At 45.5% G+C, this 23,975-nt stretch overlaps 2 protein-coding genes across 3 annotated transcripts in view; both read left to right on the top strand.

Annotated features, from left to right (window-relative positions):
* KIF5C (kinesin family member 5C) overlaps positions 1-3,170 on the top strand; it is a 155,709-nt gene extending 152,539 nt beyond the window's left edge. Inside the window, exon 26 of the mRNA XM_039244578.1 lies at positions 2,064-3,170. The gene's annotated coding sequence lies outside the window, so the exon portion shown is untranslated. The remainder of the gene's footprint in view (positions 1-2,063) is intronic.
* Positions 3,171-17,723: 14,553 nt separating this feature from the next.
* LYPD6B (LY6/PLAUR domain containing 6B) overlaps positions 17,724-23,975 on the top strand; it is a 183,511-nt gene continuing 177,259 nt past the window's right edge. For both annotated transcript variants that reach the window (XM_039244558.1, XM_039244555.1), the window contains exon 1: positions 17,724-17,779. The gene's annotated coding sequence lies outside the window, so the exon portion shown is untranslated. The remainder of the gene's footprint in view (positions 17,780-23,975) is intronic.

The raw sequence follows: 23,975 nt of genomic DNA, 5'->3' as shown, positions 1-23,975 counted from the left end.
CACTTTGATCCTACCTACTTTTATAATCCCTTTACACATGCTGGAGTTTTACCATTTATTTATAATTTGCATCCTGCTTATTTAAAATATGCAAGGTTACTTATAACACATGAGTCAGGAAAGTGAAGGGGGAAAAATCAGAGAGGGAGAGAGCACTCTAGCGGGAATCTGAGATATTGAGGATGGTGGAACACCAAAGTTGAATATAAGCCTTCTTCTCGGGGCAAAAACAGTGCTGTGTGTCAGGTTATGGAGTTCCTTTTGGTTTATTATTTTTTTTTCTTAGTTTATTGTCAAGTTGGTTTCTGTATAACACCCAGTGCTCATCCCCACAAGTGCCCTCCTCCATGCCCATCACCCCCCTTCCCCTCTCCCCCAACCCCGTCAGCCCTGTTTGTTCTCAGCATTCAAGAGTCTCTCATGGTTTGCCTCCCTCCTTCTCCCCAACTATTTTTCCCCTTCTTCCCCCTCACGGTCCTCGGTTAACTTCCTCCTAATCCACCTATACGTGCAAACATATGGTATCTGTCCTTCTCTGCTTGACTTACTTCACTTAGCATAACACCCTCAAGTTCCATCCATGTTGCTACACATGGCCAGATTTCATTCTTTCTCATTGCCATGTAGTATTCCATTGTATAAATATACCACATCTTCCTGATCCATTCATCAGTTGGTGGACACTTAGGCTCTTTCCATGAGAGTGCTGCTATGAACATTGGGTTACATGTGCCCCTATGCATCAGCATATGGAATTCCTTTTAAAATCAGATGGACACGTGGGTTTTTCTAAGTGTCTGTCATATTTCTGTGCTGGGCAATTCCATGCTTCTTCAGGATGAGGCTCTACCTACCACTGCTGTCACCCCCTCCCCATCCCGCAAGGGCCCTGAGCTCTGAACAAAACCCACAGAAAAGATCACTGGCAGACCTGCGGCTTCCAGATGGTGGGAAGAAACTGAACCCTTTGTTTTTTTCCTGAAAGTTGACTTTATTAAAGTTGGTCCAAAGGTGACAGAGGCCACTCAGGGCTGGCCTCTTGAGTCAGGACTGGTCCAGACGTTTATCCTGGAGACCTGGGCATAATCAGATGGACCTCTGATTATGGGGGCAAAATCAAAGGGGATGCCCTCTGAGCAACTTCATCAGCCCAGGGAAGCAAAACCTACCTTTCAGCCAGGACTGGGAACCTCTGTCTCGAGAGAGCCTGGGGTAGGGGTCAGGTCTGACCTGCCTCAGAATCCCAAGTGCTGGCAAGGGCAGAGGTGTTCGAGTACTCCTTAGGAATGAGAAAAAGCATTCTGTTCCTCTATGACCAGTGTCAATAGACACGGACTTTTGGAAGAGACCGTGGTCAGGGCTAAATGCTTAAATCAAAAACAGTAAATAGGAGGCTATGCTGTCTAATAGCCACTAGCCACATGTGGCCACTGAGACTTGAGAGGTGGCCAAGTTCAAACCGAGATGTGCTCAAAGAGTAAAATATACACCACAGTGCAAACACTGGAAAAAAGACTGAAGTATCCCAATAGTGATATTGTAACGTAAGGTATCTCAACCTGTAATGATGATTACATGTTGAAAGGACAATATATTGAATTGATTGGATTAAATGAATTATATTATTAAAATTCATTTTACTTCTTCCCACTTTTTAATGTGGCCACTTGAAAATTTAAAATTAAATACGTGATTCACATGGTATTTCTATTGGACAGCTGTGGTCTAAATATCTAGAATATTCATCTATCTAAATACTCTAGATATTCCAAATATTTATTTCTGAGAGAGAGAGACAGCATGAGCAGGGAAGGGTCAGAGAGAGAAGGAGGCACAGAATTCGAAACAGGCTCCAGGCTCTGCGCTAGCTATCAGGCACAGAGCCTGATGCGGGGCTCAAACCCACGAACCGTGAGATCATGACCTGAGCCGAAGTCATACGCTTAACCGACTGAGCCACCCAGGTGCCCCTAGATATTCCAAATATTAAAACATGTTTTGAGGAGTGTTTTTCCACTGTGTTCTCTAACGCCTGTGTTCTCTCTCTGGTTCTCTTTCAACAGATACGGCTCTCCGCGTAGCATGTCAAGGACTACGTTAATCACCAATCCCTTCATTTCCCCCCCCTCCTACACAATTTCCATTTTCTTTTACATTTGTTTACCCCAGCCATCTGCAGTACACCGGTTTCAGATATTTGAGCTGTGTAGAGTTTCTGTGTGTACAGATGTGTGTTTGGACTTTTCCTGAGAAATCTGAAGGGGACAATTATAGAAGATCCACGTACCCTGGGGACCATTGCCAGGGCCTCGGCCTCAGGGCATTGGGTGGTCTCTGGGCTGTCCCTGGAGCCTCCTCTGTCTGTGATGCGGAGTCCAGGCAAATGCCCTCTGTGCCATCCAAGTGCCGTGGGAGCGGAGGGACCATTCTCCATTGCACCTGTCTGGTCTCCTGTAAAATAAACACATTACTTTATATTTTTAGGGAACAAAAAAAAAAAATGCTGCTATAAAGGTTCAAAATTTTCATTCTGAACACTTTTCCGAAACAAATTACCCCAAAGAAGCATTTTGAATACCCCAGTCACATCTTTGGATCTGTGAAATACACCTTTTAGTAGGGTACCTGTTAAAATGCAAAACAAATTTCTTCAAGGCAGAAAAACAATCTGACAGTAGCAATGCAGGATTTGTTCATTCAGACGCATCCACGTAAATGCGAAAAGTCATAAAATTCACCTGAGCTGCTTGCTGGCGAACCTGCAGCGACTCGTCTCAGCCAGCCCAGTTTGAACATCCTTCCTTCAGAAGTGTTGAAAATGCTGCAAAGTTGGGTGATTGGAAAGAGCTGGCCCCCTCCTGGCTCCCTCCTCCCTGACCCTACTGGAGCTTACATTGGGGATGGCCTCTTCCTGTAGGGAACCATCTTAAGCCTTGAGGGAGTACTGCTGATGAAATCCTGGATCCTTCCCACAGTTGAAAAAGGAAGCCCTAGGGTAGGGGAGTAATTGACAAATGTTTGTGCCTCTGAATAAGTTGCTGTGAATAAGTTGTTATTTTAACCCTCCATTGCTGATTGTTTGAGTTTGCTCTTTGGCTTCAAATTGATAGATTTCATCTTCTTAAGCAGAATTAGGAGAAATCAGTGTGGATGGATTTTTTTTTTTTTTTTACATTTAGCTATTGATTTATTTAACACATGAATTTAAAGCTAAATCAACTCTTACTTCCAGTTGTGGATTTTAAAATGATTGATTTCCAAGTAGTAAAGTCTTCAGGGAAGCTGACAAGGATTCAATTAACTTGGTCTTGTGTGCTGCTACTACTAGTTTTGACAAATTTGAGGGTAAGTCAATGACAACCAGACCAATCTCAGCGAAAGTGTCCATACTGTCTCTGGCCCACGATGAGAGAGCTGGCACTGTCCCTGCTGCTGTCACCACAGGAAAGAAATGTAGGCCCTGGAGACATGGAGTTTTCTCTTTGCTCTGTGAGTTGTAGTTGACACACACACACACACACACACACACACACACACACAGAGAGAGAGAGAGAGTGTGTGTGTGTGTGTGTGTGTGTGTGTGTGTGTGTGTAAAGCACTGAGGACTGTGAATTGACCTCCAGACTTTTCTTGTATAAAATCTCCCTAACACAGCAAAGCTGCTTTGACTTAATTTATTTGTTAAATGTTGCACTTTGTTTATATGTGTTTTGGGTTTTTTTTTTGGGGGGGGTTACTAAGGAGAAAGAAGAAGACAAATTCTACTGAAGTATTTATTTCATAAAGAGGACAATTTTGCATTCATTTACATTTTAAAAATTCTTCTTTTGATTTTCTTATATTGCCAGTACTTGTCTGATGTAGATGCTCAATGGCTATTTGCAGTCTGATAAAAGGAGCTTTGTAGGGTACGATTTGCAAGCCTTATCAGGTAATAACATATGCCATAGATTATAATCTTGCTGTTAATATGTTTGGCTCTAATTTGAGAGGCTGAAACATTGATCTTGGAGAGGATTGCCGGTTAGTAGCTGTGAGACCCTACTGTCTATTATGCAACTGTATTACTTTATGCTTGGAAATTGAACAAAAGTCAGTAGTAATTCTTTCTGGGGGCTCTCTTGTTAATAGATTATTTTAGACTCTTTCCAAAGTAACTTTTTCCTGTGGTTACCCCTTTTCTATTTCTAATGAATCCCTTGGTCCTTTTCATGTTTCAAAAAGAACTACGTGTTTCACTTGTAGTTCCATATTTCTTGATCTCCACAAGGGACTCACAAAATCCACACTACTTTTATTCACAGAGAAAGTTGGCTTTGATGTCTCTTAAAGATAATTCTGCTACTTGCTGATCAGCCAGTCAGTTCACCTAGCTCCAATCTTTATGGACCTCTAAACTAACTTTCCCACACTGTGACTAAAAGGTAGGCAGATTATTGGGGAATGGATTATATAGTACATTCAAGTGGATCCCTAAATCTTACTTTGTATCGTAAACTAATATCAGGACTGGATTCTCTATAGGCCACTATTTTTAAAAGCCACATTTATGCAATTTTCATTGGTTTTTTTAGATTATTACTCCTTTACATTTATAGTCAAAATATAAAAACCACACTTCGGAATGGAATGGCTGAGCCTATAATTATATTTTTGGTTGTATGCTACTTTTTGCTAGAGAGAGAGAGAGAATACGTGTGTTTAGAGAGAGAGAGAGAGAGAGAATGCGTGTGTTTAGAGAGAGAGAGAGAGAGAGAATGCGTGTGTTTCTCCTCTATGAGTAATTTTATATTTCATGCTACTTCTTGAAAGTTTACTTTTTGATGCTATAAGGGAATAGCCAGATGATTTATACAAATAATCTCTACCTGCAGGATGGTGGATTGTTAAATCAGAGAAATGCTATTTGGGATATCAAGATTTATGGTTGCGTTCAACTTACCAATTGTGTTTTTGTAATGTAGTATATTCCTTCATTGACTGTATTAGCAATTCATAAAGTGCTTTTAAAACTGAAAAAGATTTATAGGTGGAGACTAAACTATATTAATGCCAAATGGATTTTGATCAATTACTAGAGATTTCTGTACAAATGCATCTCTTCAAATGTTTGTTTGAACGGCAGGTAGTAGGGAGAGTAAATGTGGATCCAGACTTTTAAAGGAAATAGTATTATGATTACAAAAGTTAGAATCCATAGTAATATTGGAATAAATGAAGAAAACTGTTTATCTAGAATGTAGCATCTAGTGACTTTTTGATGCCCTGATTTCACATGAAGAAGGGATATTTCTGTCCAAGGCCAGACCAAGCCATCACCAAGCGAGAATTATCGGTTCTCTTTTCCTAGAGGAATAACTGAAAGCAAATAAAAGTCTTAACAGCCCCCTCTTCGAAGTGTATTTTTTCTTTAGCAGGTCAGGAGACTTTTAGAGTCTGGCTACATGACATATTAGAGAAGTTTTTCCTAGAAGGGGAAGGATTTCGCTTCATTGTCTCACCCTGAATATCTTTTCCTGGGAGGGGGAGGATTTCACTTCATCATTTCACCCTGAATATCTTGCACACACTAAAGGAACCGTTTCATCTAAGACTAACGGTTTAGACTTTTTAAAAGTGTTGAATAAGGGCCAGGTCACTGCTGTAGGAGGCGCTACCCTGTGAGGTCTGCTTACAGACTTACATATCGTGTACCAATTTTAAATAATTATCATTGTGTGCAGATAGACGGGGCAGAGGGCATCATGTAGGATTATACGTGTCTAGTTTGTAAAGTGTGTCATGTGTACTGCAGATGTGTGTTATCCAGGCTTCATGGATCTGTACAGTAGCTTTCATTAAAAAAATTTGTGGACAAACTTGTTTTGGTGGTTTGAAGGGGAAAATGGCCATTTATATCAAGTGATGGTGCTGTAATATAATACATGTAACAAAAGATCTAGAAGTCACCCTCCCCGGACCCGTGGAAAATTTTGGCTATCCTCCAGGTTCGAAAATGAAGCTGTATGGAGACTCTGGAAGACTGCATGTTGTATAATTTGAAAAGTACTAAAAGTGGAAAATAAAATTGAATTAAACTTTGGTCTGGTTTTTTTCTTTTTTTGAGTCATCCTGATGGTAGTCTCATTTAAGGCCTCAATGCCAGTGTTAGGAGGAACCAGTTTTTGACCTCAAAAGAAGAGTTCATGTGAGCGGACAAGCCGCTCAGACCCAAAGACCCAAAGCATGCGTAAAGTCAGCCTTGATCTTTATGCCTCCGACTTTGCTCAAATACCTATTTTTACTTTTTATTGAGGAACTAAGAAAAACCTGGCATTTATTCCTTCAGCAGCAGAAAGATGGCAACTGATATAAATAAGCATCTTAAATGTTTTTTAAGGTACGATTGAGTTACAGCTCAATAGACCAAGGTCACAGCTGGATTTCTGAATTTCTTCTTGCCCAGGTAAGGCTCTTGCTCTCACAATATGTTAGCACATTGACGTTCTTTAACTAAGGCACTGGAGCCCTGTGTATAATGAAAGATGCTTGGCATCTTTTGAGGAAAGTTGGCATGTTTGTGTTCCTGTTTAACCTGATTATTAGTATTAATGTATGGGTCTGAGAGCTTATGAAGGGACGTCAGAGTGTGACGCCTTTGGAGAATAATGAAAGGCAGAATGCAGGAGGATTTCATCTGCTGTCAGCAAGGAGCCTTCTGGACCTTGGGTCACTGGAATCCTGTGGCCATGCAGGTCCTGTGTATGTAAAATACCCTCCTTCTCATTCTTGGTTTGAGTAATATTGCATGAGAGCCAGACAGTAAACTGCTTTAATCAACTGAAATGGAAAGGATGGATGCCACATGAATGTTTTGTAAGTGGAATTGAGGGCACTGCTTTGATGTCTTATCCATCTTTCCCGAAACTGTTACTCTCCAAAGAACTTGGAAGAGGCAGTTTCCAGATATCAGATTGTTAAAGTGACTTATATCGTAAAACTTTACATGTAGGTAATATTTAGGCTGAAGCCTGTGTATTTGAGAGGGAAAAACTGAAAGCTCGATCACAAAGCAGATTTCAGGATCAGTGGGAAATGACCCCACAGGTCCCTGAAATCAGGGGCTCTGCAACACAGGACGGCTGCATTGACCCCTGCTCTTCTCCGGGGTCCTGTGTGTCATTCTCGAGGTTTCCGGTTCCATCCAGCCTCTCAGTGGTGCTCAAGTTAGGACTTGGAAGTACAGTCAGAGCTGGAGCCTCTGTGGGAGAATGTGGAACTGAAGCTGTAGCCTGCAAAGGTAATTACTGGTGACGTGCGTATTGGCAGCTTTAATTCTGGCATTTGTGACAGGTTACATCTTGCGATTTGTCTTATGTACATAATAAATTGAAGAGAAGTGGGAGGCATTTCCCGGGTGACACATCAAATGAGAATGTGGGCTCACTTGACAAAAGGCATCCTGAGCCAAGGGGTTTTACTTTGCCTTTGGCATTTGGTGGTTCCTCATCCAATCTGCAAAGAACACATCCATTTCTCTGTGGTTAGTTGGGCTGAAAATAGTAAAAGACTTGCAGGTAACCCCCACGGATCTTTCCACTTACAACGCTGTGGACGGCAAAGCCTGGAATTCTCCATCTGCTTTGCCTCCTCAGTGCCAACCGCTCTGTTTGGGAGTCCTCCCTGTCTGGCACCCTCAAACCCTCACCCCTCCCTATGACCATGCTGCAAATGGTTCTCACAGGATAGCTCTTCAAAGAAAAAGACCCAAAATGATACTTTACCCCTTCAGAATGTATACATGAAACTAGAGAAATCGGCAAACTTGCTCCACATGACATGTAACAGCATCAGAACCTCAAAATGCCCAGAGAGCTGCAGTAAGCAGTCAGTTAATTCAGAGAGACGATTCTGGCTGTGTGCCAGATACTGTTTTAAGTGCTTTACATGTATTAATCTGTCTAATCCTCCTAATAACCCCATGAGGTAGGCACCATTATCTCCACGTTAGTGGGGAGGAAACAGGCACCAGAGAGGTTTGGTAACTTGCCCAAGGTCTCAACAGCTGGGAGAAAGAGTCAGGATTGAAACCCAGGCAGTCTGGTATGAAGGTTTGTGCTCTCAAGAAGAGCTGGTAAATATCTCAGAACAGTGCTGTGTGTGTGTGTGTGTGTGTGTGTGTGTGTGTGATGATAACCAGCAACCAGCCTCCACAATCCTTTTGTAAATAATTTATACAAAGTTTTATACCTTTGCAACTTTTCTGTGTTTTCTGCTTTCAGAGGGATCTGAGAATTCCTTGTTATTTGAATTACATTAAGCAATCAAATGCATCTAGGAAAGTATCATCAAAATAATAACAAAAGAGGATGCCCCACTGCAGGGGTGCCTGCTAATGCACCTTCTAAAGGAAGTCTGCACGCCAAGGCAATTGACTGTTTTATCCTGTGTAACAGACACTCAGAAGCTACAGTTCTGTCAGTTTCATACTGTTTGCCGTAAGAATTTAACTTCACTCATGTTGACTTTTTTTTCCTCTTTAGGACATAAATGATCTCTGGTAGCATTTTAAAATATATAACCTATGTCCTCTGTTGTTTCAGCTGCAAATGAAAGCAGGACTCTCTCGCCCCATCTGGGCCAGCTGTAACCTGAGGTCTGAGGAGCACTGGGTCCCCCTCCCCAGGTCCGTGTGAGGCCTTGGACGAGGCTCCTCAGGGAGCCCTGCTGATAGTAGCTACCCCTTCCTCACCTCCAGCCTTGTCAGGATGATTAATAGAGCCTCATTTTAGTGCTTTAGGTTTTGAAAAAGTAAACATGCCAACCATACCATACATGCATATGCAAGTCCGACTTCAGAAAAGGGGCAGAAAAAGCACAAGCGGGGTTCCTTGTGAGCATCCCCCACCTTGCTTTACCACAGACTCCCTTTACTTCTGCCTCTGTTGTCTGAGGGTGCTTCTGATGGGCTACTACAGAATTGGGAAGGACAGGAGGATGGCAGATTTGTCTGAGTCATGGGCAGCTCCCTCCTTCAGCCGGTGCCATCATGGCTGCTGGCCCGCAGACCCCAAGCACTGGCCTGGCTTCTCTGCTGCCCTGCAGTGAGTGCCCCCTTCTGGGACACACACGCAGCAGTAAACTACCTCTGGAGCATTGGCTCTCAGCAATGGCACCACTGAGTCCTTCCAAAATGGAAATAGCGATGGACTTGGGACCCAGATCCAACTTGACTTCACAATGAGCAACTGTGGGATTGTGATCAAGTTGTTTAGCTGTGCAGCAGAACCATACCTGCGTTCTGGAGATATTTAGGCCACCACTCTCTACCCTTCTCAATTGGAGGATGAGATGAGAAACTGCGTGCCAGCATTCTATGAAAGTGCCACTTAAATATAAGAGATTGTCATGTTTGTTAAAAGACAAAATTCAACCGAGTACATTTTAAAGATCTTACTAGTCTGGTGCAAGGATTCATGAGTTGGGCAGCATGAATGAATCTAGCAGATAGATAGGAGCTCTGAAGAGCAGCCCAGAATGAAAGACTTATAGGCAGAAGGGAGTGGGAACAAAGGCGGAAAACAGAGTGGTTATGGCAAGGTCACTTTCCTTTAGAGGATGGCAGGGGTCCCTCGGGCAGGTTACCTAACTAGTGCTGACCAGGTGATTCCTGGTGGACTGGTTTAAGGTTCCATTTCTGGAAGAACTGAAACTAATTGAGTGTCGGTTTGGGCTTAGACAAGTGACTCCGTTTGAGGCCTGTTGTACTGTTTTTAGCAGTTATTATAAAAAAAACTTCTTAGGAGAAGGTATTTGCACCTTGGACCCCAGTGGTGCCTTTACCTATCACCCCTGATACTTAGCAGAGAAGAATATGGGAGACCCTGGGAATCATCTGATTCCACCTAGTGAGATCAAATCTCATTGTAGCTCTCTCTTTAGGGTTCTTCCTTTCCCACACCTCCCTCCGTCCTTCCTTTTGGGGAAAAGCTGCTCTTAAGCCTTTTCATGGGGTTAGAATATTTCCTACCCACCCAATAACTGCAGTGAGGAGGGTTTGGGGCTAGTGTCCTTCTCTGTGCCTGGTGTCCGTCTCTGTGCCTGGTGTCCATCTCTGTGCCTGGTGGCTGTTCATACCCAGGGCTCAGGTGCATACTCTGGGCTCAAAGTCCCAACACCTCATGGGTCAAGTCCATTCTGCGTCTCAGAAATCACAGCTACTTCAGAGCTACATCCCAGCAGCATTTCATAGGATCTTAACAAGTTCCCCAAAGTGAGATGAGAGGCACTCAAGGAGTCCCTTAGCCAAAGTCGGAACCCTAAAGCCCACTCAGCTTCTGCCAGCATCTGGAAACCAGTTGTGTGCTGCCTTCGCTGGAAAGAGCCTGGCCTCTGAGGGCTCTCCTCCTGGCACCACACTGGGAGCAGTCAGTCACTGAGCAGGGCAGCCTGTTCTGTCCTCTGTGTGGGCCCGCCGCTCATCAACAGATGACTGACGACCATGACCTCTGCTTTACACTTGTCTCCATTCAGCTGGAAACCCAAGAGAAAACTGGAATCCAAACAGGCGAACTAGCCTGTCCAAGGTCACACGGTTGGTCCTGGCCCTAGAGCTCAGATTCCTTCTGTGATAGTCCTCTGTTTGCCCATCTCCGTGTTCTCGTTCCTAATTTCCCCCATGACTTGTAAGTAAACAGTGTCTTTTAAAGTGGTTTTCCCTTTACTGTATTAAGCCAATGAATTGGAGGAGTCCTTGGAAGAAATAAAGTGCGCATCACCCATACTTAGAGGATGAAAGAAGGCTACGAGAGACTTTAGGAATCATCTGTTTCCACCTGGCGAGGTTAAATGACTCCCCTCACATCTCACACACACACACACAGCCGGAGCCCAGAGCTCCTCACCCCACCCACAGTTCAGTCTGCCGCACCAGCCCTCAGCCTGCAAAGACCGAGCCTAGTCACAGTAGGTGACTGGTGGGCGCCTCACTGATGGCCCTGGGTCAGGCATTGCATGACGGTAGTTGCGTGGAAATGTTTTGTACGTGTGTGTACTGTGTGCCAGGAACCTGGTGATCAAGAGTGGACCTTAGCAGTTTACAGACCAGAGTTCTGGTAGCTCCCCCTCTTGTCCATAGTAACCAAGTGCCTCTCTGTGAAGTAAAGTGCTTAGTCCCATGCATAGCTCATGATAATAGTTCTTCATGGGATTCTGGAATCTTTTAACCAGGAATGGATAGGAATGGTATTGTTATTTTCCCCATATGCAGATGAAGAAACTGAAGTATGGAGAGGTTTAAGGGCCCAACATCACAGAGCTAAGTGGAACTAGCTGTATGGTCCATATTCTTAATTTTTTAAGTTAACTTTAATTTTGAATTAAAAAATTTTTTTACTGTTTATTCAGTTTTGAGTGACAGAGGGCACAAGCAGGGGAGGGGCAGAGAGAGAGGGAGACACAGAATTCGAAACAGGCTCCAGACAGAGCCCGATGCAGGGCTCGAATCCACAAACGGTGAGATCGTGACCCGAGCTGAAGTCAGCCACTTAACCAACGGGGCCATCCTGGCGCCTCTTAATTTTTTGTTTTTATTTTGGTGAGGAGGAGAGAGTGTGTAAGCTGGGGAGGGGGCAGAGGGAGAGAGAGAATCTCAAGCAGGCTCAGCACTGTCAGGGCAGAGCCTGATAAAGGGCTTGAACCCACAAACTGTAAGATTATGACCTGTGCCAATATCAAGCATCAGACGCTTAACGTACTGAGTCACCCAGGTACCCCTATTCTTAACCATGTTCACATGGTTACCAAGGAGCATAGTGAGACAAGTCTGAAATCGGGCTTCACTCTTGGACCAGAGCTTATTCACAGACCTGAATGACATGCAGGAGACAAACACATGTCTATGTCAAAGCCTTCTGCAAAAATGTTAGCATGCATTCATTCTTCCCAGACATATTTGAGCACCTACTTTGTACACAGCATTATTTTCAGAGCTGGAGAGAAGTGGTGAATAAGAGATGACAGAATCTTTATTCTCTTAGTGACAGATTATGAACTAGTGAACACTACTCTCTAATATGATTTGGTGCATGTGAGTGTTATGAAGGAAGTAAAACAGGTTGCTGTGATAGCAGTGGCTTGGGCTACTTTGGTCCAAGAAGTCAGGGAAGGCCTCTGTGAGTGACTAAAGGAGTCAGCCATGCAAAGGTCAAGACAGTTCCAAGCAGAAGGGACAATAAGTGCAAAGGTCCTGAGGAAGATTTTGCTTGGTGTGTCAGTGGTAATAGAACTCTGATTTTACACCAAGAATTTTCTTCACACTGGTATTTCCTTTCCTCACTGACCTTTGACAAATTAAAAAGGTGCTCAGTATGTTCGTGTTACCTTCAAAAGTAAGAAGTAAATTCGGAATAATCAAGAACTTCTTTCCTGGGTTTAGAAACACACCATCAAAGGCATTGGGACAGTTTTGTAGCCAGCAATTTTGTGAGCAGACCCATAACTGTAGTCCATGACCCAGTGCTTGCTTCGAAACCCAAGTGCAAGAGGGCAAGCAATCCCAGCAGATGTGCTGTAGACAGCGCAGCAAATTCACACGGATCTGCCGTACCTTCGAGCGTAAGGCAGCACACAGAGCAACAAACGTGGAAAAGCTTCAGGCTCAAGTGCTCGCCTGAAGGGGCCGCCTGCATCTTTTAATCGTCTTCTCAGGGACCTGCAGCCGCTACAGTGTGCCACTTGCAAATTTAGCCTGCTGCCCAACACACTTTGAAGAGGTTATTCCAACTTTCGGCCACTTTAGGATTTTGTGATTGGTGAACATCAAAGACCCCCAAAAAACACATGTATCCTTGGCCACCCTTGGTAAGCACGGAGAGGAAGTCACCAATAGAAAAGCAAAGACTGGATTTTGTCTGATAATTCTTGCGCTGACATTTTTGGGTGTCCCCGAAGCCTAACTCTGATAACCATTCTTGCGTGCTGTAGCGGCTGCCTGTTCTGTTACTGCTTCAGACTCATTTCTTGCCAAGATCTGCCAGGAAAGAAGTGTTTCCCACAGTGGGCCTCACACAACTAAATGGCACCAGACTCAAGTTCCCTGTTCGGTGACTAATTGGCCTGTGGCTTTAGGAAGTGGAACAAAGCACCTACATTTTTGTAGGCTGTCACTTGAAAGTGTGAGCTGAATAGTGTCAGCTGTTCAAACAGCAAAGCTAGGTACAGTGGGGTGTGTGGAGGGGGCGGGTCCGGGCGGGGTAGCAGTCCCCACCAGAGAGGTCTGCGTTTCTCTGAGATTCAAAGCGCTCACACAGAGGTGGCTGCACATTTTATTTTTCTCTAAAAAGAAGCCTGATCTCTAAATGGGTGAAGGGGAGGGGAGCCTGGGTGGCTCAGTCGGTTGAGCGTTCAGCTCTTAAATTCGGCTCAGGTCACGAGCTCAGGGTTTGGTGGGTGAGTTTGAGCCCTCAGCTCCGTGCTGACAATGCTGAGCCAGCTTGAGAGTCTCCTCCCCCTCCCCCACTTATCCTCTCTCTTTCTCTCCCTTGTTCATCCTCTCTCTCCCTCTCTTTCTCCAAGCAAATAAATCAACAAAATGGGTAAAGGGGAGGGGGAGGTACAGGCTTCAGTTATGGAATGAATTGGTCATGGGCATAAAACGTACAGCCTGAGGGATATGGTCGGTGGCATTGTCCTATTGTATGCTGACGTGTTTGTGAGCACAGCAGAACATGCTGACTTCTTGCATCACTATGTTGCACACCTGAAACTAATGTAACGTGTCAACTCTACTTCAGTTGAATGAATGAATGAATGAATGAATGAATAAAATAAGTTTAAAAAAGAAGGCTCATTTTGTTGTTTTTCGAGCACTGCTCATGTGAACCTGGGTTGCGGAGAGAGTAACATTTCTCTGCCTTTATTGAGGTGAGGTGAGGGCTTGGCTTGCAAGGGAGGGAGGCCTCTTGGTGGATGTGGGGCGGAAGCTGTTCCAAACGGAACCTTCCACCAGGCTTGTTTCTGTGCCTGAGAAGTTGGATGCGATCGGTTTCCGACACTGCTTATCCGACACTATTTCTGCTCTCTGGAATCAGAATTCTCAGGAGCAGGGATCTGCCTCTTTTTATTTTTTAAATTTTTTAAATTTTTATTTATTTTTGAGTGAGAGACAGAGCACAAGCTGGGGATGGGCAGAGAGAGAGAGGGAGACACAGAATCTGAAGCAGGCTCCAGGCTCTGAGCTAGCTGTCAACACAGAGCCGGACGCAGGGCTCGAACTCACAAACTGTGAGAACATGACCTGAGCTGAAGTCGGACGCTTAATGGACTGAGCCACCCAGGGGCCCCATTTAAAAAAAAAAACAACAAAAAACTTTTTTTAGTGTTCTGCCTCATGAGCAGGCATCCCCGGTGATCCTCCTCCTGAAGTATGTCAGGGAGCAGCAGCCTGCAGAACCTCTGACGAGTCTTCCAGCTGTAAGACCCTTGGCTAAGTCTGGAAGGCAGTGATTCCTAACTAGTTCTGAGACCCCAGCCTTTTTGTAAATTTAAGGACAGCTGTGGATTCTCCCTTTAAGAAAAATGTCTGTAGACACAGAATACTGAATTCAGGTCCAGGGTCTGTGGACCTTGGTTAACAATTCATACCCTGAAATTAGCTCTCAGAAGAGAACCTAAGCCCGGAGCAGTGTGCCTGGCATAAAGTAGCAACTCACTGATTTCTATGTATGCCTCCCATGCCTATGATACACTAGTATTATCTTCACTTTATAGATGAGTAAACTGAGGCATATTAACATACCTTGTTAAGAGCTATCTGGATTTGAACCCAGACATTCTGATTCCAAAGCCAGTGAACTTAAATTCTAAGTAACTTAAGAGATTATCAGATTTGTCTACCTGAATTCATGGCTCTTTTTGACCCTAATATTGCTGACCTGTTCCCAAAACCTCTCCCATATTAGTTTTAATTAACTGAGCAGCTACTATGTACCAGGACTTATTCTAGGCACTTTCTATGCATTACTTCATTGAAAAAATGTGCTCAGAAGATGATGTGCAGTATTAACGCACACACGGAGTCCTATGTAAAGATAGGAAAAAAGGTAAATTATATCCCAAGTCTGGGAAATTTTTTTGGTTATTCATTGGATAATTTCTCTTGCACTATACAACCAGAGAGCTAGAGATAGAAAAGAAATTGAAGATTTCCTAGTTCAAATATCATTTTCCTTGGGACCAGCAGAGAATAATAACATGCATGATCATTTGCAGGGATTAATTCTTCCTAGATTCTTAAGAAGTCTATCAATAGTTTTATCCTATTATCAGCACTTTAATACCATCAGATATTAGTTGCCAGTTTGAGCCATGAGCAGGTGGTTTGTGCTGGCACTTCAAGTGCATTATTTCACGGAACCTCACAATGGTATCCGACCTTCATATTTCAGATACCCCTTTCAGGCAAAGAACTTCAAGATCTGTCTGATTTCATGCTTGCAGGTTTTCCAAGTGAGAGAAATGCACAATTAGGGAACATGCCCAGGGCTACTCAGCAAGCCTGGGGTGGGGCTGAGGGAGGGGGGAGAGAGAGAGAGAGAGAGAGAGAGAGAGACAGCATGAATGATGAATGCCAGGGCAGAACTTGTGCCTTCCTGATGATGATTCCCAGGCCAGTTTGGTGGCATCACTTACCAGGCTGGCCCAGCCATGATCACACACACAGTGGGAGGACCCTAAATCACAGATCACACGCTCCACTGACTGTAACCAACACACGAGAAGGGCCGGGCCCACTTTGTGTGGGTGAGACCTGGAGGGGCTCCCGACCTCAGCCCCACTTGTTGGTGACCCTCCACAGCCCCACCCAGGGACATTAGCTTCCCCACCCACCACATAGGGAGTGCACCTGAATAGGGCACACCTAGGTGCGGCCTTCTCTGTAGCTTTTTACCAGATCAGCCTTGCCCAGTGTGAAGCAGCCAGCCAGGCAACACCACGTCCCAGACATCCATCTGTGCAGGACTCACCGATGAAGCAGGATTGTGGGGGAGACAGGGCCCGGGCCCCAAGAATGTTGAGCCTATTGTTGGGGGTTGGGGTGGAGCAGACCACTTGGCACTGGCCTCACCTTGACAGACAGCCTCTAATTATGGCCTTTGAGGTTTAAAAGACAGTCATAGAAGTGTACTGAAGTAGTTCTAAGTAGGAATGTTCTCCATGCACCTTTAAAGTTGTAAAGTGTACAATGTTTCCTGCAGTGGGCTTAGAATGGATTTCTTTAATGAGTCTTGAATTAATGTATGAGTAGCCTCATCACACAGCATCATGTGTGTGTTTGTGTGTGTGTATATGTGTGTTAAGGCCATTCATTTGTTCAAAGGAAAAAAGATACCGCACTCTTTGTATCCTGTTTTGACACATTTTTAAATGGATTTTATTTTATCTATTATTTTTTTTTCGTAACCTCTACACCGAACAAGGGGTTCGAACTCACAGTCCTGAGATCAAGAGTTGCAAGTTCTACCCACTGGGCCAGCCAGATGCCCCCACTTTTTTTTTTTTTTTTTTTTAACTGTCAGGGCCTCAGTTAAGTTCAAGTGGCTCTGGTCATGAGCTCTGAGAGGCCTGGAAAGACCACGGATTAGAGATTTCAGCAGAGGACCAACCCCGGGTCCCATTTCTGTAGAAGCTCTTTCCCCAGTCAAGGCTTCCTGGCTACAGGACTCACCGGCACCTCGAATGCCCCACCCTTGGCTCTGCTACTAGCTGTGGGATCCTGGGTCAGTCACATGAACTCTGGGCTGTTTCCACAAGCATAAGGCTGGCAGGACAGCATTATATTTCTGAGTACCCCTGCCTGTGACTTCTTCAGAAGTTAAAGCTTTGCTTGACAGCTTATGAAGATGCCCCGGGGGTGGAGACTTCCCCCAGGCCTGGCAGGCAACCGGAGGGTAGTAACCCGTCCAGAGGATGCGTGGCTTGGAAGCCTGGCCTTTCGACTCTGGGTTCCTCCTGATAAAGTAGGAGAGATGCTGGAACGATGCTGGCGTGGAGAGACCAGCAGAAGGCTGGACTCAGACGGGGCCGGCCCTCATTTGTGCGCCAGGAATTAAGTGAGCACACTCATTCTTCAGGGCTCTAGTTATTTAACAGCGTACAGTGGAGGCTCCTCCTCTTTTGGGGCTTACAGTCTAGAGGTAGGGAAACTATCACGATCGGAAATGCTCTTATTTACAGCTTAATGCAATTTTACAAAAGGCTTTGGGGGCTCATCTGAGCCCACCGTGGGTGAGGTGGGGATGGCTTAATGTGGGATGGTCGGAAAAAGCCGCAGTTCTTCCAGTTCTAACCTAACTCACTGCGCCCTTGGCCCAAACATTTTCACCCTGTAGGTTTCAGCTCCGGGTTCTCGGTTTATGCACCCCACAAAGAAAGGGGTTGGCCTCCGCTCCGCGCTGGCTGGGTGGGTCGGTCGGGTCCCGCTCTGCGTCCCATTGCCCGCGCGGGCCGGGCTGGAAACGGGCCGTGCCGTGGCTGGCTCCCTGCCGCCTCTCACGCACAGACCGACCCCGACAAAAGATCGCTGAGAGCTTCCCCAAGGGGCCGGGGCCCCGGGCGGCTCGCTGGCGGGCGGGGCCCACCTGTCCCGGCCCGGTCCCCTCGCGGGCGCCCCAGGTGGCTCCGGCGGGGAGGAGCCGCGCCCCGCCCCGCCCCGCGCGGCCGCAGCCAGCGCGGGCCCCCGGCGGGCGCGCTCGGAGCCGGGCTGGTGCGCGGAGAGGCCCGGCGGGCGCGGGCCGCGCAGGTGAGGGGGCGGTGGCCGGCCGGGGGACCCCGCGGCTGCTGCGGGTAGTGGAGGGCCGCGGAGCCCCGGGGGGGCGGCGAGGGCCCCGAAGTCGCCGGGAGGCGAACAGCTAGGAACCTCTGCGCTGGACGGGGGGCGGCCAGGGCGCCGCCGAGCTCCGTCTGCGTGGCGCGGGTGGGGAGAGGCGAGGCTGCGCGGCGGGGCTGCTGGGGAGAGCGCGGAGCTGGGGCGGGGGTTCGGGCCGCCGAGGAGCCGAGAGCAGCTCCCGCCTCCCCCTCTGCGGCGCGGCTGCTGTCTGCCCGGCTCCTCACTTTTGCTGGTGCTGGTGAATGAGCGACACACGCGCCGGGGTTAGTTCGTTACCCCGGGCTTCCGAATAGCTGAGTATGCGCGGTGGCTCTGACTCGGGGGGGGGGGGGGGGGGGGGGGGGGGGGGGGGGGGGGGGGGGGGGGGGGGGGGGGGGGGGGGTGCTGAGGGTGGAAGGCTGCAGGTCTAGGTGCCTGGGGGGCGTTGTGGAGATCGGGGTGGGGGTGGACGGGCGCCTCCATCTCCCAGGGCCCGGCGAGCCGAGTGAGAAGGGGAAAAGGGCTAGGGTGCTGTTTCAATTCTAGTTAAAAGCTGTGTGACCTTGAGCAACTTGCTGAACTTGGCTGATGCTCAGTTCCCTCAAAGGCAACACGGGTGTTAGAATCATTAAAACAGCCTTAAGTTATGTGATATTCGTAAAGTACATGGCACAAGCTTGCTCAAAGTTCTCTCCATTTTTTTCTTCTATGTGATAATGTAACACTTGATGCCTCCCAGAGGCCTCCACACATTTCTGAACAGAAGGGAGCTACAGAAGGCTCAGATTACCCTTTTTTTAAGGGGGGAAATCCCTGATGGTGGTGGAGAGTGTGTGTTTTGGGGGTGACGTATTTTTTTTTTTTTTTACCACTCTGACTTGTTCATCGTGACGCCGCCTCCACGCCGTCTTACCTCCTGATACCATCCTAGAGGCATGAGAGGTGCCAAGACAGACGACCTGCAGACAGAGGGGTGTTGTCAGCCTGCTGCCATCGTTATCAACTGTATTTGTCAGAACTTTTTCTTTGAGTTGGGTGTGGGTCACTTGAAAATCGCCTGATGCAATACAGCAATTGATTGGGTTGCGTAATTGAAATAGGCTGAGGGTTTTAGCTTCAGGCGTAGCTACATCCAGGGGCTCATATAAGTCTGGAGGGCTTATTCTCTCTCATACATATCTTGGTTCTTTTTACCCTGTTTTGACTGGTTTTTAGTATGGAGTGATAAATGCACTGGCACCTGGAGGTTTATCTGCTCCTTCAGAGAGAGGGGGTGGGTGGGTGGGGGTGGAGAGAGTCTCTCTCTGCTTGCAGCTCTGCATCCTTATAGCAAATCTTACTGATAACTAGACCAAAGCCAGGCCAAGCCATCTCAGTGGATAGGGAGTGGGTTTCCACGATCGGACTGAATACTTTACCCTGATGCCACCAGTGCCTGGGGGATTAGTTCAGTTCCAGTTCAGCTGTTGGAGATTGAGGAGGAGCAGTTCCCAGTGGGCAGATAAAAATAGGATGCGTCCATTGATTGCACTATCTCTGCCTTTGCTCACCACCACATAAACAGAGTCCGAAGTAGAGTGTAGACAGCCTGGGTGCCATATTCAGTCTGTCAGTCATGGTCTTTATCTAAGGCATGGAAGGCATCCTGTGTGTTCGCCTTTGCATTCATTGTTTTGTTGTTCATTCACTCAGTAGGCCCAAAGTGGAGTCCCCTGTGCTGAGCCCAAACTGAGACTTAATTACCGTCTCCCAGGGCCTCTGCCAAGGGTAAAAATGCTTGCCTTTGAGAAGCTCACGGAAAAAGATGTGGAGATGACAGTGCCTGGAACCGTTTAACCGTCTGGGGATATTGTGATGACTTCCCAAGGAAACTGTGGTTGAGCTCTAAGTTGGAGATGGTGGGGCTACTCTGGGAGAAGGAGTCTGAGGGGCTTCCAGGCCATGTGGAGGGATAGCAGTGCTTGCTGTCGTAAGTAACAGTTTAGGCCGCTTTACTGTGTCACTTAAGAAGTATGGAGGGAGGGGGTCTGAAGTGGTCGTGGCTCCAGGTCAGATCCTCTTGGTTTTCCCTGCCGACTGCAGCTGCATCATGGCTTCAGGTGATACTATCCGAAGCAGAAAGGGAGGGACAGGGCTGCTTCTCAGTGCTTCTGGATAACAAAAGACCAAATTTCCCAGAAGCTCCCTATGTCATGGCGCAGAAGGGCCACATCCCTACCCTGAATCGGTCACTGATCAAGGAGAAGACAGCGGGCTGTGATTGTGTTGTCCAAGCAGTCTTCGGCCCCTGAGGGAGGGACTCAGTTTCCCTGAGCACTTCGATGGCCCTGTCTGAGCACAGCGGGAGCTCTGTTGGCCGGGAAGGAAGCGGGACTGCCTACCAGGCTGTTGGGCAGTCAGTGGTTTCTCCCACAGGCGGTGACAGATGAAGACAGACATGACCTGTCCAGCCAGTGAGGAGAAGTTCAGTACAATAGAAGTACGGGGTGTAGCTGAGGGGAATATCCCCTGGTCCCATTCCTCCAAGAAGTTACTCTTAAAACCCGGAGAAGTTTTTCTGAGTTTTTCACACTCACGTTAGAACAGCAACGGTGGCTTGCGCTGTGGTGATGATTCTGTAGGGGCGGCTTAGGGTAGAGGGGTTGGGCTGCATGTATGGTTTGAAAATGCCTCACAGCTGGTCCTTCTCTGCCTTCCACTCCCCAGTACCTCCCTTCACGCTCTCCCATATCCCCTGCCAAGAACACTTGCTTGCTCTAAATCATGGCTTCGTTTCACTATTGTTACCTGTGTTGAAACTAACAGGCTGGGACTTGGTGAAGATGCAGTTAGTGGTGGATCCCGGATGAGAGAACAGATCTCCCGACAGTACATCCGGTGGATGAATATGCAGCAGTTGTTTTAGTAGGAAACCAGCCTCTATTGCCTCTCGCTTTTAAAGACTTTAGGCTGTTTCCATTTGATGTATGAAGCGAGCGCTGCTTTTTGTTTCCATTTGCTGTGGTGGAAGCTGGTGGGCATTTGGAGTTAGAGTGTGCAATCAGAGACGTGCCCTCAGTATCTCGTTAGCACAGAAATGGGCAAAAAGACTTGGCCACTCATCCTGGAAGAAAGAGGGAGTCGTGGGCGGCATATCTTGTTATTTCCATTAGCAGTGCTGCTATGGGATGCCCAGGATCGTTGGGAAAACATGAAGAGACCGGGTAGGGAGAGGTGCCTCAGGCTGTTGTTGATTCACAGATGTTTATTGAGCATCTGCTTGTGCCGGACCCTGGGTGCCGAGGGTAAAAGAATACACAAGAAAGACAAAGTTGCTCTTCTCATGGAATTTACAATCTGCTGGAAGGAGACCTATTTATTTATGCTTTATCTCCTATTTCAGCTGTTGAGAAGTACTATAAGAGAAATAAAGTAAGTTATTGCCAGAGGGGAAGGTGTCGGAAGGATGGGCTGAATGAGCGAAGGGGAGTGGGTGATGCAGGCTTCCAGTGATGGAACGGATAAGTCATGGGAATGAAACATACAGCATAGGGGATGTGGTCAATGGGATTGTAACAGTGGTGTGTGGTGACAGCCACTTGTACTTGTGGTGAGCTTAGTGGTAACGTACAGATTGTTGAATCACGATGCTGTATACCTGAAACTAATGTTACATTGTGTGTCAAGTATACTAAAAAAAAAAAGACTCTAAAAAATAAAATAGGGTAAGAAAGAGTGCAGTAGTTGGAAACAAGCTGGGTATAGTGCTGGAAATCTTGAAGGTTTATTTCCTCTCTGATTTCCAGCAGAGAAGTATGGCCTGAGCAGGTATGATATTGGGGGAGGGGAGACATTCTCTTGGAAAAGGGTTACATATTGAATAACTTGACCTGAAAAGGTTTCTTTCATGAAGAATCTCTTTGTTTCTTTGTTATACCTCACATTGTTCCCAACCATGATGTACAGTGACTTAACAAAATGTAGTACTGGGTGATGAGAAATAAGTGAAGAAATATGAGCAAAGGGAAAGTAAGTCTTTTCTTTCATCACTGGGTTCCAGAATTGTTTAGCTTTGGTATCAAGGAGAAGGAGGAAGTACGTGATTAAAAATGTGATTCATGCTCAGGGATCATTATTTTAAAGGTGAGGAGTGCCTGGGTGGCTCAGTTGGTTGGGCGTCCGACTTCGGCTCAGCTCGTGATCTCATAGTTCACGAGTTCAAGCCCTGTATCAGGTCTTGTGCTGACAGCTCAGAGCCTGGAGCTTCCTTTGGATTCCATGTCTCCCTCTCTCTCTGCTTCTCTCCCTTGAATTCTCTCTCTCTTTCTCAAAAATGAATAAAACGTTAAAAACATAATAAAAAAGTCAAAATTTTTTCTGGGGCATTTTTATGCCTCAGAAGGTTATAACTCATTTTGGGTGTGTTTAAAGAGCCAGTTTTATCTGATAGGAAAATTAGCCTCTTTACTAAGGACTTATTGTAAATTTATTTTCTGAGTTCAATGAAAACTAATATTTTCTTTTTTTTAAAGGTCAGTATAAAGTGCATCAAAGGTTAACAGAGATCAAAAGCCTAATTCTGGGTTGGTGAGAAGTTATGTTTGGGCCCATCATGGACTGGAAAAAGATATACACATTCAAATAAAAGTTTATAGCTTTTAAATGTTATGCAGTGGTAATTTTGAGTGCCCATTTTTATTGGGGTGTTTGTTTTCTTTTTTTTTTTTTTTTAACGTTTTATTTATTTCTGAGAGAGCGAGAGACAGCGTGAGCAGGGGCAGGTCAGAGAGAGAGGGAGATACAGAATCTGAAACATGCTCCAGGTTCTGAGCTGTCAGCGCAGAGCCTGACGCAGGGCTAGAACCCACGGAACTGTGAGATCATGACCTGAGCCAAAGTCGGACGCTTAACTGACTGAGCCACCCAGGCGCCCCTGGGATGTTTGTTTTCTTATTGTTGAGTTTTGAGAGTTCTTTACATAATCTAGATATAAGTTCTTTGTCAGAAATGTGATTTGCAAATTTCTCTCAGGCTGTGCCTTATACTTTTATTCCCTTAACAGTAGTTTTCTCAGGGCAAACGTTTTTATCTTTGATAAACCATTTTATTAATTTTTATTGTGAATCAAACTTTTGTTGTCATATCTAAGAATTCTTTGCCTAACCAATTATTTTGAACATTTTTAATGTTTTCTAATTTTCATAATTTTATGTTTTACACCTGTGATCCATTGGGCTAATTTTTGTATGAGGTATAAAGTGTGAGTCAAGGAATTTTTCTTTTCTTTTCTTTTTCTAATTTTCATGTGAAAGTCTGGTTGTTCTAGTATTATTTGTTGAAGGGACTATGCTTTTGTATGGAATTGCCTTGGCGTTTTTGTCGAATATCAGTTGGTCATAAATGTGTTTATTTCTGGACTCTCAATTCTATTCTGCTGATCTATATGCCTATATTCTGCCAATACTACCTCTGTCTTGATTATTGTGACTTTATAATAAGTTATGAAGGCAGATAGTATAAGTCCTCCAACTTTATTTTTTTCCAGAATTTGTTGTGGCTCTTTTAGTCCCTTTGCCTTTCCATATAAATTATAGGATGAGCTTGTCAATATCTATAAAAATTCATGCTGGGATTTTGAATGGGGAATTGATACTATACATCCTTTTGAATGTATAGATTAATTTAGGAAGAATTGACATCTTTACAATATTGAGCCTTTCAGTCCATAAAGATGATATGTCTTATCTCTCTTTTATTTATCCTTTTTGAGTTTTCTATTAGCATTCTGTAGTTTTTAGGATGTGGATACTGCATGTGTTTTGTTAGATTTATACTTAAGTATTTCATTTTTGGGGGTTGCTATTGCTAGAATATAGAAATACGATTTTTTTTATATTGACATTCTATTCTGTTACCTTACTAAAGTTGCTTATTCTAGAGGGTTTATTTGTAGATGCTTTGGGATTTTCTACGTAGTCAGTCATGTCATATGTGAATAGAAATCTTTACAATCTGGATGCCTCTTAGTTATTTATTGTTTGCCTTATTGCACTGACTAAGAATTCCAGTACATTGGTGAATAAAAGTGATGAACGTGAACATTCTTGCCTTGTTTCTTGTCATGCGGGAGAAATCCTCAATTATTCACTAT

This window comes from Hyaena hyaena, unplaced genomic scaffold (genome assembly GCF_003009895.1).
Source record: "Hyaena hyaena isolate Hyena2069 unplaced genomic scaffold, ASM300989v1 scaffold_246, whole genome shotgun sequence".
NCBI lineage: Eukaryota > Metazoa > Chordata > Mammalia > Carnivora > Hyaenidae > Hyaena > Hyaena hyaena.
This window is presented reverse-complemented; position numbering and strand designations above follow the sequence as displayed.